Genomic DNA, 19055 nt, shown 5'->3' on the forward strand with positions numbered 1-19055 from the left:
CTTGCGCCTTCCTTCATTTGCACGCCCCCTGCAAGTGCTGGAAGGAGCACCCGCAGTCCAGTTCCTGATAGTCAAATTGAAGATATCACTGTTGAAGTACACCAGGATGAGGATATGGGTGTTGCTGGCGCTGGGGAGGAAATTGACAAGGAGGATTCTGATGGTGAGGTGGTTTGCAAAATCACCTCTTCGGTGTGGAATTATTTCAACACAAATGCGGACAACAGGTGTCAAGCCGTGTGTTGCCTTTGTCAAGCTGTAATAAGTAGGGGTAAGTACGTTAACCACCTCGGAACATCCACCCTTATACATCACCTGCAGCGCATTCATCATAAGTCAGTGACAAGTTCAAAAACTTTGGGTGACAGCGGAAGCAGTCCACTGACCACTAAATCTGTAACCAAGCTCCTGCAAACCACACCACCAACTCCCTCAGTGTCAATTTCCTCCTTACCCAGGAAAGCCAATAATCCTGCAGGCCATGTCACTGGCAAGTCTGACGAGTCCTCTCCTGCCTGGGATTCCTCCGATGCATCCTTGAGTGTAATGCCTACTGCTGCTGGCGCTGCTGTTGTTGCTGCTGGGAGTCGATCGGCATCCCAGAGGGGAAGTCGGAAGACCACTTGTACTACTTCCAGTAACCAATTGACTGTCCAACAGTCCTTTGCGAGGAAGATGAAATATCACAGCAGTCATCCTGCTGCAAAGCGGATAACTGAGGCCTTGGCAGCCTGGGCGGTGAGAAACGTGGTTCCGGTATCCATCGTTAATTCAGAGCCAACTATAGACTTGATTGAGGTACTGTGTCCCCGGTACCAAATACCATCTAGGTTCCATTTCTCTAGGCAGGCGATACCGAAAATGTACACAGACCTCAGAAAAAGACTCACCAGTGTCCTAAAAAATGCAGTTGTACCCAATGTCCACTTAACCACGGACATGTGGACAAGTGGAGCAGGGCAGACTCAGGACTATATGACTATGACAGCCCACTGGGTAGATGTATTGCCTCCCGCTGCAAGAACAGCAGCGGCGGTACCAGTAGCAGCATCTCGCAAACGTCAACTCGTTCCTAGGCAGGCTACGCTTTGTATCACCGCTTTCCAGAATAGGCACACAGCTGAAAACCTCTTACGGCAACTGAGGAAGATCATCGCAGAATGGCTTACCCCAATTGGACTCTCCTGGGGATTTGTGACATCGGACAACGCCAGCAATATTGTGCGTGCATTATATCTGGGCAAATTCCAGCACGTCCCATGTTTTGCACATACCTTGAATTTGGTGGTGCAGAATTATTTAAAAAACGACAGGGGCGTGCAAGAGATGCTGTCGGTGGCCCGAAGAATTGCGGGCCACTTTCGGCATTCAGCACCGCGTACAGAAGACTGGAGCACCAACAAACATTCCTGGACCTGCCCTGCCATCATCTGAAGCAAGAGGTGGTAACGAGGTGGAATTCAACCCTCTATATGCTTCAGAGGATGGAGGAGCAGCAAAAGGCCATTCAAGCCTATACATCTGGCCACGATATAGGCAAAGGAGGTGGAATGCACCTGACTCAAGCGCAGTGGAGAATGATTTCAACGTTGTGCAAGGTTCTGCAACCCTTCGAACTTGCCACACGTGAAGTCAGTTCAGACACTGCCAGCCTGAGTCAGGTCATTCCCCTCATCAGGCTTTTGCAGAAGAAGCTGGAGACATTGAAGGAGGAGCTAAAACAGAGCGATTCTGCTAGGCATGTGGGACTTGTGGATGGAGCCCTTAATTCGCTTAACCAGGATTCACGGGTGGTCAATCTGTTGAAATCAGAGCACTACATTTTGGCCACCGTGCTCGATCCTAGATTTAAAACCTACGTTGTATCTCTCTTTCCGGCAGACACAAGTCTGCAGAGGTTCAAAGACCTGCTGGTGAGAAAATTGTCAAGTCAAGCGGAACGTGACCCGTCACCATCTCCTCCTTCACATTCTCCCGCAACTGGGGGTGCGAGGAAAAGGCTAAGAATTCCGAGCCCATCCACTGGCGGTGATGCAGGGCAGTCTGGAGCGAGTGCTGACATCTGGTCCGGACTGAAGGACCTGCCAACGATTACTGACATGTCGTCTACTGTCACTGCGTATGATTCTGTCACCATTGAAAGAATGGTGGAGGATTATATGAGTGACCGCATCAGAGTAGGCACGTCAGACAGTCCGTACGTATACTGGCAGGAAAAAGAGGCAATTTGGAGGCCCTTGCACAAACTGGCTTTATTCTACCTAAGTTGCCCTTCCTCCAGTGTGTACTCCGAAAGAGTGTTTAGTGCAGCCGCTCACCTTGTCAGCAATCGGCGTACGAGGTTACTTCCAGAAAATGTGGAGAAGATGATGTTCATTAAAATGAATTATAATCAATTCCTCCGTGGAGACATTCACCAGCAGCAATTGCCTCCAGAAAGTACACGGGGACCTGAGATGGTGGATTCCAGTGGGGACGAATTAATAATCTGTGAGGAGGGGGATGTACACAGTGAAAGGGGTGAGGAATCGGAGGATGATGATGAGGTGGACATCTTGTATTTTTAGAGCCAGTTTGTGCAAGGAGAGATTGATTGCTTCTTTTTTGGTGGGGGCCCAAACCAACCAGTCATTTCAGTCACAGTCGTGTGGCAGACCCTGTCACTGAAATGATGGGTTCGTTAAAGTGTGCATGTCCTGTTTATACAACATAAGGGTGGGTGGGAGGGCCCAAGGACAATTCCATCTTGCACCTCTTTTTTCTTTCATTTTTCTTTGCATCATGTGCTGTTTGGGGACAATTTTTTTGAAGGGCTATCCTGCCTGACACTGCAGTGCCACTCCTAGATGGGCAAGGTGTTTGTGTCGGCCACTTGTGTCGCTTAGCTTAGTCACACAGCGACCTTGGTGCGCCTCTTTTTTTCTTTGCATCATGTGCTGTTTGGGGACAATTTTTTTGAAGGGCCATCCTGCCTGACACTGCAGTGCCACTCCTAGATGGGCCAGGTGTTTGTGTCGGCCACTTGTGTCGCTTAGCTTAGTCACACAGCGACCTTGGTGCGCCTCTTTTTTTATTTGCATCATGTGCTGTTTGGGGACAATTTTTTTGAAGGGCCATCCTGCCTGACACTGCAGTGCCACTCCTAGATGGGCCAGGTTTGTGTCGGCCACTTGTGTCGCTTAGCTTAGACACACAGCGACCTTGGTGCGCCTCTTTTTTTCTTTGCATCATGTGCTGTTTGGGGACAATTTTTTTGAAGGGCCATCCTGCCTGACACTGCAGTGCCACTCCTAGATGGGCCAGGTGTTTGTGTCGGCCACTTGTGTCGCTTAGCTTAGTCACACAGCGACCTTGGTGCGCCTCTTTTTTTCTTTGCATCATGTGCTGTTTGGGGACAATTTTTTTGAAGGGCCATCCTGCCTGACACTGCAGTGCCACTCCTAGATGGGCCAGGTGTTTGTGTCGGCCACTTGTGTCGCTTAGCTTAGTCACACAGCGACCTTGGTGCGCCTCTCTTTTTCTTTGCATCATGTGCTGTTTGGGGACAATTTTTTTGAAGGCCATCCTGACTGACACTGCAGTGCCACTCCTAGATGGGCCAGGTGTTTGTGTCGGCCACTTGTGTCGCTTAGCTTAGTCACACAGCGACCTCGGTGCAAATTTTAGGACTAAAAATAATATTGTGAGGTATGAGGTGTTTAGAATAGACTGGAAATGAGTGGAAATTATGGTTATTGAAGTTAATAATACTATGGGATCAAAATGACCCCCAAATTCTATGATTTAAGCTGTTTTTTAGGTTTTTTTGAAAAAAACACCCGAATCCAAAACACACCCGTATCCGACAAAAAAATTTCGGTGAGGTTTTGCCAAAACGCGTCCGAATCCAAAACACGGCCGCGGAACCTAACCCAAAACCAAAACACAAAACCCAAAAAATTTCCGGTGCACATCACTAGTTCAAACACTTTAGCAAAATTCTACAAGTTTGATACCCTGGCTGAGGAGGACCTCATGTTTGCTCAGTCGGTGCTGCAGAGTCATCCGCACTCTCCTGCCAATTTTGGAGCTTTGGTATAATCCCCATGGTCCTTACGGAGTCCCCAGCATCCTCTAGGACGTAAGAGAAAATAAGATTTTAAACCTACTGGTAAATATTTTTCTCCTAGTCCGTAGAGGATGCTGGGCGCCTGTCCCAGTGCGGACAACATCCTGCAAGACTTGTATATAGTTGTTGCTTACATAAGGGTTATGTTTCAGTTTGGATCAGTCTTGGACTGATACTGTTTTTGTTTCATACTGTTGACTGGTTCGTATATCTCATGTTATACGGTGTGAATGGTGTGGCTGGTATGAATCTTGCCCTTGGATTTCCAAAATCCTTTCCTCGTACTGTACGTCTCCTCTGGGCACAGTTTCTCTAACTGAGGTCTGGAGGAGGGGCATAGAGGGAGGAGCCAGTGCACACCCATACCTAAAGTTCTTTTTTAGTGCCCTTGTCTCCTGCGGAGCCCGTCTATTCCCCATGGTCCTTACGGAGTCCCCAGCATCCTCTACGGACTAGGAGAAAAAGATTTACCGGTAGGTTTAAAATCTTATTTTTTATAATAACCATAGTGCGTGACTATGCCCCGTAACCCTGGATATCCTTATCCATTAGGAATTTATCTAACCCATTCTTAAAGATGTTGACTGAGTCGACCATTACAACTCCCTCAGGCAGGGAATTCCAAACACGTATCATCCTTACCGTAAAAAAGCCTTTACGCCGTATTGTGCGGAATCGCCTCTCCTCTAACCTGAGCGAGTGTCCATGAGTTCTCTGTGTTGATCTAACCAAAAACAGGTCCTGCGCAAAATCTGTATATTGTCCCCTTATATATTTGTAAATGTTGATCATGTATCCTCTTAATCTCCTCTTTTCCAGTGTAAACATGCCTAGTCTTGCAAGCCTTTCCTCGTATTCCAGCGTCTCCATACCCTTAATTAGTTTGGTCGCCCGCCTTTGAAGCTTTTTTAGCTCCAGGATATCCTTTTTGTAGTAAGGTACCCAGAATTGTACACAGTATTCAAGGTGTGGCCTCACAAGTGATTTATATAACAGGACTGTACTGTGTGATGTGTGAGATACACCTGGGATTGTACACCCTATATACAGTACTGTGCAATGTGTGTGATACACCTGGTAAATAATTATACACCCTGTATACTGTACTGTGCGACATGTGTTATACACCTGGTGATTATACATCCTGTAATCTGTACTGAGCGATGTGTGAGATACACCTGGGGATTATACACCCTATATACTGTACAGTGTGATGTGTGAGATAAACCTGGGGATTATACACCCTATATTATTATTATTATTATTATTATTATCCTTTATTTATATGGCGCCACAAGGGTTCCGCAGTGCCCAATTACAGAGTACATAAATAATCAAACAGGAAAACAGCAACTTACAGTTGATGACAGTATAGGACAAGTACAGGGTAAATAAACATAGTTACATCAGCAGATCACACTGGAATAAGTATCAGGTGGCAGAAGACTGCTGATGTGGTACAGTTGAAGATTATTAAATAAGACAAAGGATAAGCACATGAGGGAAGAGGGCCCTGCTCGTGAGAGCTTACAATCTAAAGGGGAGGGGTAGACAGACATGGATGACACAGATGGGGTACATAGAGAACGTGGAACAGAGGGTTAGGATGAGATTTGGCTGGGTTTGGTGAAGAAGTGGACCCCCAGAAGGCACAAGTCAATACTTAACTTTGCAACATTTTACTGGGCTATGCAGGAGAAAATTAAAAATAGGGGAAAATAAAAATAAAAAAAAGAATCGATAACTTCTACCGCTTTCAAAAAGGTCAATGGAGGCTGAAATAATGGACAACTACCTCATGGAAGCCAGATACAGTATACCAAACAGTGCTTAGCAGAGTTAGGAATGAGTGCTTATGAAATACAGTAACATTTAGTCATAATATTTCAGAAACTGCATGGCTGGTCTCTTGCACTCTTTTGCTCTAATACACCACTTGCTTTAGGATTTATATTCAAAAACATTATGTCTCCATAATCCCAAAAATGTCAGTCTTCTTGGAAAGTGGTTTGTTCCTTTGTAAGGGAAAGAGAACAAACGTTCTCAAACAACGGTTTCTCAATTTCTTTTCTCATAAGTCCTAGAGGATGCTGGGGATGCTTCAAGAACCATGGGGTATAGACGGGATCCGCAGGAGACATGGGCACTTTAAGACTTTGAATGGGTGTGAACTGGCTCCTCCCTCTATGCCCCTCCTCCAGACTCCAGTTTAGATTCTGTGCCCAGTGAGACTGGTCACACACAGGGGAGCTCTACTGAGTTTCTCTGAAAAGACTTTATGATAGGTTTATTATTTTCAGGGAGCACTGCTGGCAACAGTCTCCCTGCATCGTGGGACTTAGGGGAGAGAAGCAGACCTACTTCTGTGAGTTTCAAGGCTCTGCTTCTTTGGCTACTGGACACCATTAGCTCCAGAGGGTCTGATCGCTAGGTACGCCTAGATGCTTGTTCCCAGAGCCCGCCGTCACCCCCTTGCAGAGCCAGAAGTCAGAAGACGGGTGAGTAGAAGAAGATCAGAAGACTTCAGTGATGGCTTTGAGGTACCGCACAGCGGCCGTGCTGTGCGCCATGTTCCCACACACACAGGCACTGTAGGGTGCAGGGCGCGGGGGGTGGGGGGGAGAATATAAATCCTCAACAGAGACTGGCAAACAAATATATAAGTGCCCAGGCACTAGATCTAACCCCCGCCAGTCTAAATATATGTAAGAAATAGCAGGGCTGAAGCGCGCCATTAAGAGTGCGGGGCTTACCCCTCACAGCTCATTTCAGCACCATTTTCTCCTCATAGAGACGCTGGTCCTTCCAAAACACTGCTGTATAGATTACAGTGAAAAACGAGGGGGGGGGGGGGGGCACAGTTGTTTGGTGCATTATAAGTTAAAAATAAAAAGCACACTATATAATGAGCAGAGCCGTCTTTCCGTATGGGCTCAATGGGCTCTTGCCCAAGGGCCCCAGGAGTATCAGGGCCCTAGGATGATAGCTGAGGGTCCCCTCTTTCCAGGGGTACCAGATTTTTTAAAATCGGCCATGGGGAACCGGAGATATCCGACCTCAAAGTAGTGGTCCCCATCCAAGCCTGTTAATTGCTCTTCCCAGCCAGATATCTCAGGTTCTGTCTGATTTAGAGTTTTTCCGAGGGTATAATCCAAAAGCTGCGACTCTCTCCTTTTGGTGGACACTGGCAGCTTGTCTCTGCTATGCCCAGAACCGGAAATATCAGCCTTCAAGCAGCTGGTCCTTGCTTCAGCTCCACACGCCTAATATGCAGTTTTAGGTTTTCATTGGTGAATTGCTCTGGCACCTGAACTCTGAGCCCTAATTCCCCAGTACCTTGTGAAAAGTGGGACTTTCTAGTTTTTTATCCCATTCAAAGCTAAGAAATATATTTTCAGGAACTGGAGATATCTGCAGTCAAGCAAGCTGCCCTCCCACCAGAAAATTATAAATATTAAGCCCACTCCACTATCCACCCCTCCCCTACGTATTAAACACCCCCTACCACCCTAAAAGTCATGTACCAGGGCTACTTCATTCAGCCCAATGCCCCCTTCTACAGTTTAGCCCCATTTGTGCAGTAAAGGAGTAATTAGCAGAAATGACTGCTCCAGGTCCTACATGCTGAGCGGAAGATAGAACACCCCCTACCACCCGCGGGACTTCAAAGCTGCCACTGATAGCACCCCCCACCCCTACCACTGGAGGATGGGTAGGGGGCCCAGTGCATTGCTGTGCCCAGGGGCCTACACTGCTGTTAAGACAGCCCTGATAATGAGCGCTGTGGAAATGAGCTGGTAAATTCCTTCTGTAATTCCCTGACAGAATGTACTGGGGTCTATCCCTTATAGCCAGTGTAGTGTTGGTGGGTGTTTGGTACACGTGTGTCGGCATATCTGAAGCTGAATGGCTGTGGGAATGACTCTGTCGGTGCCGCCAACTCCTAATGGTACTTGTAAATAAATGTCTGTAGAGGTATGTTCTTCCCAAGAGAAAACTATATGGGAGACACAGACGTGTGGTGGTGACCCTGTCAGCACCAACAGTATCTGACTGGGTAAACATTGTCATGATAATGTGATGCATAGGTCTGTGGCACAAACACAGATGTAGTAATATTTATGGATGGTGTCATATTCATAGAATACATTTCCCTCAGACCCCTCAGCATCGCAAAAATGTTATTTTGCCCAGTTACTACTCCCGGAGATCGACACGAATACGGTTTCTTATGTCGATCATAATGTTTCCTGACTAGATCCACAAAATCGGCATTCAGTACATGTTTCATACACATTAAGAACGTATTAACGTCACTAGTGACCCTGCTGTTCCTGTCAAAGGGATATTTATATATGAGTTTTATATATATATATATATATATATATATATATATATATATACACACACACATATAGATATTTGTGTGTATAGGTGTATTTAAAGGTGTATATATATATATATATATATATATATATGTGTGTATATATATAAAAAAATTCTAATGAATGCTGAGGTAAAGTTATTCCTTCTCATGTGCTGAGCGGCAATGACAAGATGTTTTCAAATCCTCAAGAGGATTCCGAGTGTTTATTCTTTTCCCACTGTGGATAGAATAAAGTGAGAGTCACCCCCTGTTCTGCACGGGGCCCTGTCAGAATTGATTGTATGCAGAAAGATATGTGATACTCTAATTATGTGCCCGCGTGTACGTTGATTATACTTGCGTTACATGCGCATGGGGGAGTAGTTGTATGCAGGGTACTCCTTAAGTTGGGTCATATCTATAACATTGCAGCATACTGCGGTGCGACTACAAGGGATATAGGACTCTTGGGTCGCAGGCCAATTCCATGGCGGTCTCGACTAGGAGGGCGTTGTGGATTCACCAATGGAATGCTGAGGCTGACTCAGAGAAGAACTGGAGTCTCTTCCCTAGGAAGGTAAAACCTGGTTTGGGGATGGCCTTGTTAAGTTGATCTCGGCAGATACCACTGGTAAGTCTACCTTCTTGCCCTATGTTCCCTCACAATGGTTGGTGACGCATTATTGTAGGATGCAGTCATTTCGACCGAATAGAAACAGATTTCCCTTTCTTTGCAGGTAGAGGAAGGTGGAAGGTGAAAAGGTAAGAGGTCAGCAGCCTTTTCAAGTTCGCAGAAGCAGAAATCGTCCTCTGTTTCTGCCACATCCACCGCATGACGCTGGGTCTATCTTGTGGGAGCCCACACCGGTGGGACCATGTCTAATACTCTTCAGTCAGTCCTGGAACGGACATGGATCAGTGAGTTTAAGAATAGAGTCCCAAGGGGGACATACTGGAGTTTCCAGACGTTTCCCCACACCGATTTTTCAAATAGACCTTACCGATTCTCCTCTGGACGGGGAGGTAGTATGCGACGCCATACAAGAGTTGTGTCAGGATCAGGTCATTGTCCTGCTGTCCCGGTCACACAAAAAAAAAAGGAAGCTGTTATTCAAGCTTTTTCCTGCTTCCAAGGCCGGACAGCTCGGTCAGAACAATCCTATATCTAAAATCCCAAAAATTTCTACTTAAGAAGTTGAACTACAAGATGGAATCTCTCAGGGCAGGGATCTCCAATCTGAAAAAGGAGAAAGGGGGTCTAATTACGGTTTCTTCCGCATTAGGCTTACCTGGGTTTGCTATTCAGGATTGTCATTACCAATTCACCGGAGGTATGATGGTTTTCCTTCAATAGTAAAAGAGTCATTATTATTCTGTACTGGGACACTCTCCTGATTACGGCGAGGTCAAGAAACCAAGTGGTGCAAAACGTTGCATTCTCCCTTACAGTTCTTCAACAAAGTGGTTGGCTCCTGAACTTGCCAGAATCACTGTTGATCCCAACGACGCGGTTGTCGGCATTGGGAACAATGTTAGATACAGAACTGTTGAGAGTTTGTTTCTTCCATTGGAAAAAGCTCTGAGGATCCCGAGTTGGGTCAGATCTGCAACAGTGTCAATCCATCAATACATTCAGTTGATGAAAAAGATGGTTGCGGCCTACGAGGCCATTCAGTGAGCAGGTTAAATGCCAGAGTGGTTTTAGCGGGACCAGTTGGACAATTGGCCCGGTTCCCACCTGGGATAATCCTGTTTTTTCAAGACCAGAATTTCACTCCTGTGGTAGCGGCGCATTTCTCATAAGCGCAGGTTCGGGTTCCAGGACTGGTTCCTAGGGACCACAGATGCATGCCTTTGAGGCGGGGGAGCTGTCACACAGGAGGAAAACTTCAGAGGAAGAGGGTCAAGTTAAGATACTTGTCACCACATTAACGGTCTAGAGGTAAGGGCCGTGTATAACAGTTTTCTACAAACAAAAACCGAAGCAGCAATGGCAGAAGCCATAAAGATTTTTCGCTGGGCAACTAAATCATATACGCACTCTGTCAGCGATGTTCGTTCCAGGAGTGGACAACCAGGAAGCAGGCTTCCTCACGGACATGTTCTCCATCCAGGAGAGTGGTGTCTTCATCCAGAGGTTTTCACAGAAGTGACAGGTTGTTGAGGGATTCATAAAATAGACAAGATGGCATCTCGCCTCAACAAGAAGCTTCAGAGATATTGTTACAGGTCAAGGGACCTTCAAGCAATAGCGGCAGACGTCCTAATGACTCCGTGGGTGTTTTCAGTTGGTCTACGCATCCCCTCCGCTTCCATTTTTATCCAAAAATGCTAAAGATCTTAAGAAGAACAAAGTTTCAGGTGATCCTCATTGTTTCAGACTGGCCTAAGAGGACCTGGTATCCGGATCTTCAGATGAACGCCGGATCCTAGCCGAGAGGATATTTCCAGTGAAGTCATCCCTACTGTTCTTCAGACCAGTAGAGGAGTAACGTAACAACATCACCATCGTATTTGGAGAAAGCATGTGTCTTGGTGCGTATCCAAGAAGGCTTCTACGGAAGATTCCAGTGGGGTCGTTTTCTCCTTTTTTCACAAGATAGTGTGGATGCGGGTCTTAAGTTGGGCTCGATTAAGGTTCAGATTTCAGCCTTATCAGTTTTATTCCAAAAACAATTGGCCTCCTTTACAAAAGTTCGAACTTTCGTAAAAGGAGTGTTACACATCCAACCTCCCTTTGTGCCCCTTTGGAGCTCCATGGGGTCTCAACGTGGTGTTGCAGTTCCGGCAATCTCATTGGTTTGAACCTTTACGTAAGGTAGAGTTGTAATTCGTCAGTTGGAAAGTGGTCAGGCTGTTGGCCTTGGCATCCGCAAGACGGGTGTCTGAATCAGCGGCTTTGTCTCACAAGAGCACCTATTTAATCTTCCATGCGGATAGAGCGGAGTTGAGAACTCATCGGCAATTTTCTGCCAAAAGTGGCTTCCTCGTTTCACATGAACCAACCTATTGTGGTGCCAGTGGCTACTGAAGTCTTGACGGAATACAAGTCTCTCGATGTGGTCAGAGCTTTGAAAATTTATGTCGCCAGAATGGCTCAGATTAGGACAACGGAGGCTCTGTTTGTCCTGTATGCTCCCAACAAGATTTGGGCTCATGCTTCAAAGCAGACTATTGCACGCTGGATCTGTAATACGATTCAGCAGGCTCATTCTATGGCTGGATTGCCATTACCGAAATCGGTGAAGACCCATTCTACCAGAAAGGTTGGCGCATCCTGTGTGGCTGCCCGAGGAGTCTCGGCATTACGGCTTTGCCGAGCAGTTACTTGGTCGGGTTCAAACACCTTGCGAAGTTTTACAAGTTTGATACCCTGGCTGATGAGGACCTTTTGTTGATTCAATCAGTGCTGCAGAGTCATCCGCACTCTCCCACCCGTTCTGGAGCTTTGGTATAAACTAGAGATGAGCGGGTTCGGTTTCTTTGAATCCGAACCCGCACGAACTTCACTTTTTTTTTCACGGGTCCGAGCGACTCGGATCTTCCCGCCTTGCTCGGTTAACCCGAGCGCGCCCGAACGTCATCATGACGCTGTCGGATTCTCGCGAGACTCGGATTCTATATAAGGAGCCGCGCGTCGCCGCCATTTTCACACGTGCATTGAGATTGATAGGGAGAGGACGTGGCTGGCGTCCTCTCCATTAGAATAGATTAGAAGAGAGAGAGAGAGAGAGAGATTGTGCAGACAGAGTTTACCACAGTGACCAGTGCAGTTGTTGTTAAGTTAACTTTTATTTAATATATCCGTTCTCTGCTATATCCGTTCTCTGCCTGAAAAAAACGATACACAGCAGTCACACAGTGTGACTCAGTCTGTGTGCACTCAGCTCAGCCCAGTGTGCTGCACATCAATGTATAAAAGCTTATAATAATTGTGGGGGAGACTGGGGAGCACTGCAGGTTGTTATAGCAGGAGCCAGGAGTACATAATATTATATTAATTTAAAATTAAACAGTGCACACTTTTGCTGCAGGAGTGCCACTGCCAGTGTGACTAGTGGTGACCAGTGCCTGACCACCAGTATAGTAGTATATTGTTGTATACTATCTCTTTATCAACCAGTCTATATTAGCAGCAGACACAGTACAGTGCGGTAGTTCACGGCTGTGGCTACCTCTGTGTCGGCAGTCGGCAGGCAGTCCGTCCATCCATAATTGTATTATAATATATACCACCTAACCGTGGATTTTTTTTCATTCTTTATACCGTCATAGTGTCATACTAGTTGTTACGAGTATACTACTATCTCTTTATCAACCAGTGTACAGTGCGGTAGTTCACGGCTGTGGCTACCTCTGTGTCGGCAGTCGGCAGGCAGTCCGTCCATCCATAATTGTATTATAATATATACCACCTAACCGTGGTTTTTTTTTTCATTCTTTATACCGTCATAGTGTCATACTAGTTGTTACGAGTATACTACTATCTCTTTATCAACCAGTGTACAGTGCGGTAGTTCACGGCTGTGGCTACCTCTGTGTCGGCAGTCGGCAGGCAGTCCGTCCATCCATAATTGTATTATAATATATACCACCTAACCGTGGTTTTTTTTTCATTCTTTATACCGTCATAGTCAGTCATACTAGTTGTTACGAGTATACTACTATCTCTTTATCAACCAGTGTACAGTGCGGTAGTTCACGGCTGTGGCTACCTCTGTGTCGGCACTCGGCAGGCAGTCCGTCCATCCATAATTGTATTATAATATATACCACCTAACCGTGGTTTTTTTTTCATTCTTTATACCGTCATAGTGTCATACTAGTTGTTACGAGTATACTACTATCTCTTTATCAACCAGTGTACAGTGCGGTAGTTCACGGCTGTGGCTACCTCTGTGTCGGCAGTCGGCAGGCAGTCCGTCCATCCATAATTGTATTATAATATATACCACCTAACCGTGGTTTTTTTTTCATTCTTTATACCGTCATAGTGTCATACTAGTTGTTACGAGTATACTACTATCTCTTTATCAACCAGTGTACAGTGCGGTAGTTCACGGCTGTGGCTACCTCTGTGTCGGAACTCGGCAGGCAGTCCGTCCATCCATAATTGTATTACAATATATACCACCTAACCGTGGTTTTTTTTTCATTCTTTATACCGTCATAGTCAGTCATACTAGTTGTTACGAGTATACTACTATCTCTTTATCAACCAGTGTACAGTGCGGTAGTTCACGGCTGTGGCTACCTCTGTGTCGGAACTCGGCAGGCAGTCCGTCCATCCATAATTGTATTATTATAATATATACCACCTAACCGTGGTTTTTTTTTCATTCTTTATACCGTCATAGTGTCATACTAGTTGTTACGAGTATACTACTATCTCTTTATCAACCAGTGTACAGTGCGGTAGTTCACGGCTGTGGCTACCTCTGTGTCGGCAGTCGGCAGGCAGTCCGTCCATCCATAATTGTATTATAATATATACCACCTAACCGTGGTTTTTTTTTCATTCTTTATACCGTCATAGTCAGTCATACTAGTTGTTACGAGTATACTACTATCTCTTTATCAACCAGTGTACAGTGCGGTAGTTCACGGCTGTGGCTACCTCTGTGTCGGAACTCGGCAGGCAGTCCGTCCATCCATAATTGTATTACAATATATACCACCTAACCGTGGTTTTTTTTTCATTCTTTATACCGTCATAGTCAGTCATACTAGTTGTTACGAGTATACTACTATCTCTTTATCAACCAGTGTACAGTGCGGTAGTTCACGGCTGTGGCTACCTCTGTGTCGGCACTCGGCAGGCAGTCCGTCCATCCATAATTGTATTACAATATATACCACCTAACCATGGTTTTTTTATACCACCTAACCGTGGCAGTCCGTCCATAATTGTATACTAGTATCCAATCCATCCATCTCCATTGTTTACCTGAGGTGCCTTTTAGTTCTGCCTATAAAATATGGAGAACAAAAAAGTTGAGGTTCCAAAATTAGGGAAAGATCAAGATCCACTTCCACCTCGTGCTGAAGCTGCTGCCACTAGTCATGGCCGAGACGATGAAATGCCAGCAACGTCGTCTGCCAAGGCCGATGCCCAATGTCATAGTACAGAGCATGTCAAATCCAAAACACCAAATATCAGGAAAAAAAGGACTCCAAAACCTAAAATAAAATTGTCGGAGGAGAAGCGTAAACTTGCCAATATGCCATTTACCACACGGAGTGGCAAGGAACGGCTGAGGCCCTGGCCTATGTTCATGGCTAGTGGTTCAGCTTCACATGAGGATGGAAGCACTCAGCCTCTCGCTAGAAAACTGAAAAGACTCAAGCTGGCAAAAGCACCGCAAAGAACTGTGCGTTCTTTGAAATCCCAAATCCACAAGGAGAGTCCAATTGTGTCGGTTGCGATGCCTGACCTTCCCAACACTGGACGTGAAGAGCATGCGCCTTCCACTATTTGCATGCCCCCTGCAAGTGCTGGAAGGAGCACCCGCAGTCCAGTTCCTGATAGTCAGATTGAAGATGTCAGTGTTGAAGTACACCAGGATGAGGAGGATATGGGTGTTGCTGGCGCTGGGGAGGAAATTGACCAGAAGGATTCTGATGGTGAGGTGGTTTGTTTAAGTCAGGCACCCGGGGAGACACCTGTTGTCCGTGGGAGGAATATGGCCGTTGACATGCCAGGTGAAAATACCAAAAAAATCAGCTCTTCGGTGTGGAGGTATTTCACCAGAAATGCGGACAACAGGTGTCAAGCCGTGTGTTCCCTTTGTCAAGCTGTAATAAGTAGGGGTAAGGACGTTAACCACCTCGGAACATCCTCCCTTATACGTCACCTGCAGCGCATTCATAATAAGTCAGTGACAAGTTCAAAAACTTTGGGTGACAGCGGAAGCAGTCCACTGACCAGTAAATCCCTTCCTCTTGTAACCAAGCTCACGCAAACCACCCCACCAACTCCCTCAGTGTCAATTTCCTCCTTCCCCAGGAATGCCAATAGTCCTGCAGGCCATGTCACTGGCAAGTCTGACGAGTCCTCTCCTGCCTGGGATTCCTCCGATGCATCCTTGCGTGTAACGCCTACTGCTGCTGGCGCTGCTGTTGTTGCCGCTGGGAGTCGATGGTCATCCCAGAGGGGAAGTCGTAAGCCCACTTGTACTACTTCCAGTAAGCAATTGACTGTTCAACAGTCCTTTGCGAGGAAGATGAAATATCACAGCAGTCATCCTACTGCAAAGCGGATAACTGAGTCCTTGACAACTATGTTGGTGTTAGATGTGCGTCCGGTATCCGCCGTTAGTTCACAGGGAACTAGACAATTTATTGAGGCAGTGTGCCCCCGTTACCAAATACCATCTAGGTTCCACTTCTCTAGGCAGGCGATACCGAGAATGTACACGGACGTCAGAAAAAGACTCACCAGTGTCCTAAAAAATGCAGTTGTACCCAATGTCCACTTAACCACGGACATGTGGACAAGTGGAGCAGGGCAGGGTCAGGACTATATGACTGTGACAGCCCACTGGGTAGATGTATGGACTCCCGCCGCAAGAACAGCAGCGGCGGCACCAGTAGCAGCATCTCGCAAACGCCAACTCTTTCCTAGGCAGGCTACGCTTTGTATCACCGCTTTCCAGAATACGCACACAGCTGAAAACCTCTTACGGCAACTGAGGAAGATCATCGCGGAATGGCTTACCCCAATTGGACTCTCCTGTGGATTTGTGGCATCGGACAACGCCAGCAATATTGTGTGTGCATTAAATATGGGCAAATTCCAGCACGTCCCATGTTTTGCACATACCTTGAATTTGGTGGTGCAGAATTTTTTAAAAAACGACAGGGGCGTGCAAGAGATGCTGTCGGTGGCCAGAAAAATTGCGGGACACTTTCGGCGTACAGGCACCACGTACAGAAGACTGGAGCACCACCAAAAACTACTGAACCTGCCCTGCCATCATCTGAAGCAAGAAGTGGTAATGAGGTGGAATTCAACCCTCTATATGCTTCAGAGGTTGGAGGAGCAGCAAAAGGCCATTCAAGCCTATACAATTGAGCACGATATAGGAGATGGAATGCACCTGTCTCAAGTGCAGTGGAGAATGATTTCAACGTTGTGCAAGGTTCTGATGCCCTTTGAACTTGCCACACGTGAAGTCAGTTCAGACACTGCCAGCCTGAGTCAGGTCATTCCCCTCATCAGGCTTTTGCAGAAGAAGCTGGAGGCATTGAAGAAGGAGCTAACACGGAGCGATTCCGCTAGGCATGTGGGACTTGTGGATGCAGCCCTTAATTCGCTTAACAAGGATTCACGGGTGGTCAATCTGTTGAAATCAGAGCACTACATTTTGGCCACCGTGCTCGATCCTAGATTTAAAGCCTACCTTGGATCTCTCTTTCCGGCAGACACAGGTCTGCTGGGGTTGAAAGACCTGCTGGTGACAAAATTGTCAAGTCAAGCGGAACGCGACCTGTCAACATCTCCTCCTTCACATTCTCCCGCAACTGGGGGTGCGAGGAAAAGGCTCAGAATTCCGAGCCCACCCGCTGGCGGTGATGCAGGGCAGTCTGGAGCGACTGCTGATGCTGACATCTGGTCCGGACTGAAGGACCTGACAACGATTACGGACATGTCGTCTACTGTCACTGCATATGATTCTCTCAACATTGATAGAATGGTGGAGGATTATATGAGTGACCGCATCCAAGTAGGCACGTCACACAGTCCGTACTTATACTGGCAGGAAAAAGAGGCAATTTGGAGGCCCTTGCACAAACTGGCTTTATTCTACCTAAGTTGCCCTCCCACAAGTGTGTACTCCGAAAGAGTGTTTAGTGCCGCCGCTCACCTTGTCAGCAATCGGCGTACGAGGTTACATCCAGAAAATGTGGAGAAGATGATGTTCATTAAAATGAATTATAATCAATTCCTCCGCGGAGACATTGACCAGCAGCAATTGCCTCCACAAAGTACACAGGGAGCTGAGATGGTGGATTCCAGTGGGGACGAATTGATAATCTGTGAGGAGGGGGATGTACACGGTGATATATCGGAGGGTGAAGATGAGGTGGACATCTTGCCTCTGTAGAGCCAGTTTGTGCAAGGAGAGATTAATTGCTTCTTTTTTGGGGGGGGTCCAAACCAACCCGTCATATCAGTCACAGTCGTGTGGCAGACCCTGTCACTGAAATGATGGGTTGGTTAAAGTGTGCATGTCCTGTTTTGTTTATACAACATAAGGGTGGGTGGGAGGGCCCAAGGATAATTCCATCTTGCACCTCTTTTTTCTTTTCTTTTTCTTTGCATCATGTGCTGATTGGGGAGGGTTTTTTGGAAGGGACATCCTGCGTGACACTGCAGTGCCACTCCTAGATGGGCCCGGTGTTTGTGTCGGCCACTAGGGTCGCTAATCTTACTCACACAGCTACCTCATTGAGCCTCTTTTTTTCTTTGCGTCATGTGCTGTTTGGGGAGGGTTTTTTGGAAGGGACATCCTGCGTGACACTGCAGTGCCACTCCTAGATGGGCCCGGTATTTGTGTCGGCCACTAGGGTCGCTAATCTTACTCACACAGTCAGCTACCTCATTGCGCCTCTTTTTTTCTTTGCGTCATGTGCTGTTTGGGGAGGGTTTTTTGGAAGGGCCATCCTGCGTGACACTGCAGTGCCACTCCTAGATGGGCCCGGTGTTTGTGTCGGCCACTAGGGTCGCTAATCTTACTCACACAGCTACCTCATTGCGCCTCTTTTTTTCTTTGCGTCATGTGCTGTTTGGGGAGGGTTTTTTGGAAGGGCCATCCTGCGTGACACTGCAGTGCCACTCCTAGATGGGCCCGGTGTTTGTGTCGGCCACTAGGGTCGCTAATCTTACTCACACAGCTACCTCATTGCGCCTCTTTTTTTCTTTGCGTCATGTGCTGTTTGGGGAGGGTTTTTTGGAAGGGACATCCTGCGTGACACTGCAGTGCCACTCCTAGATGGGCCCGGTGTTTGTGTCGGCCACTAGGGTCGCTTATCTTACTCACACAGCGACCTCGGTGCAAATTTTAGGACTAAAAATAATATTGTGAGGTGTGAGGTATTCAGAATAGACTGAAAATGAGTGTAAATTATGGTTTTTGAGGTTAATAATACTTTGGGATCAAAATGACCCCCAAATTCTATGATTTAAGCTGTTTTTTAGTGTTTTTTGAAAAAAACACCCGAATCCAAAACACACCCGAATCCGACAAAAAAAATTCGGTGAGGTTTTGCCAAAACGCGTTCGAACCCAAAACACGGCCGCGGAACCGAACCCAAAACCAAAACACAAAACCCGAAAAATTTCAGGCGCTCATCTCTAGTATAAACCCCATGGTTCTTGAGGCATCCCCAGCATCCTCTAGGACGTATAAGAAAATAGGATTTTAATACCTACCGGTAAATCCTTTTCTCTTAGTCCATAGAGGATGCTTGGCGCCCATCCCAGTGCGTACTGTATCTGCAATTATTGGGTATGGTTACACACATGGGGTATATTTACTAAAATTCGTATTTTTCCGAATGAGGTTAAAGTTCAAACAC

The sequence above is a fragment of the Pseudophryne corroboree genome, chromosome 3, assembly GCF_028390025.1.
Source record: "Pseudophryne corroboree isolate aPseCor3 chromosome 3, aPseCor3.hap2, whole genome shotgun sequence".
NCBI lineage: Eukaryota > Metazoa > Chordata > Amphibia > Anura > Myobatrachidae > Pseudophryne > Pseudophryne corroboree.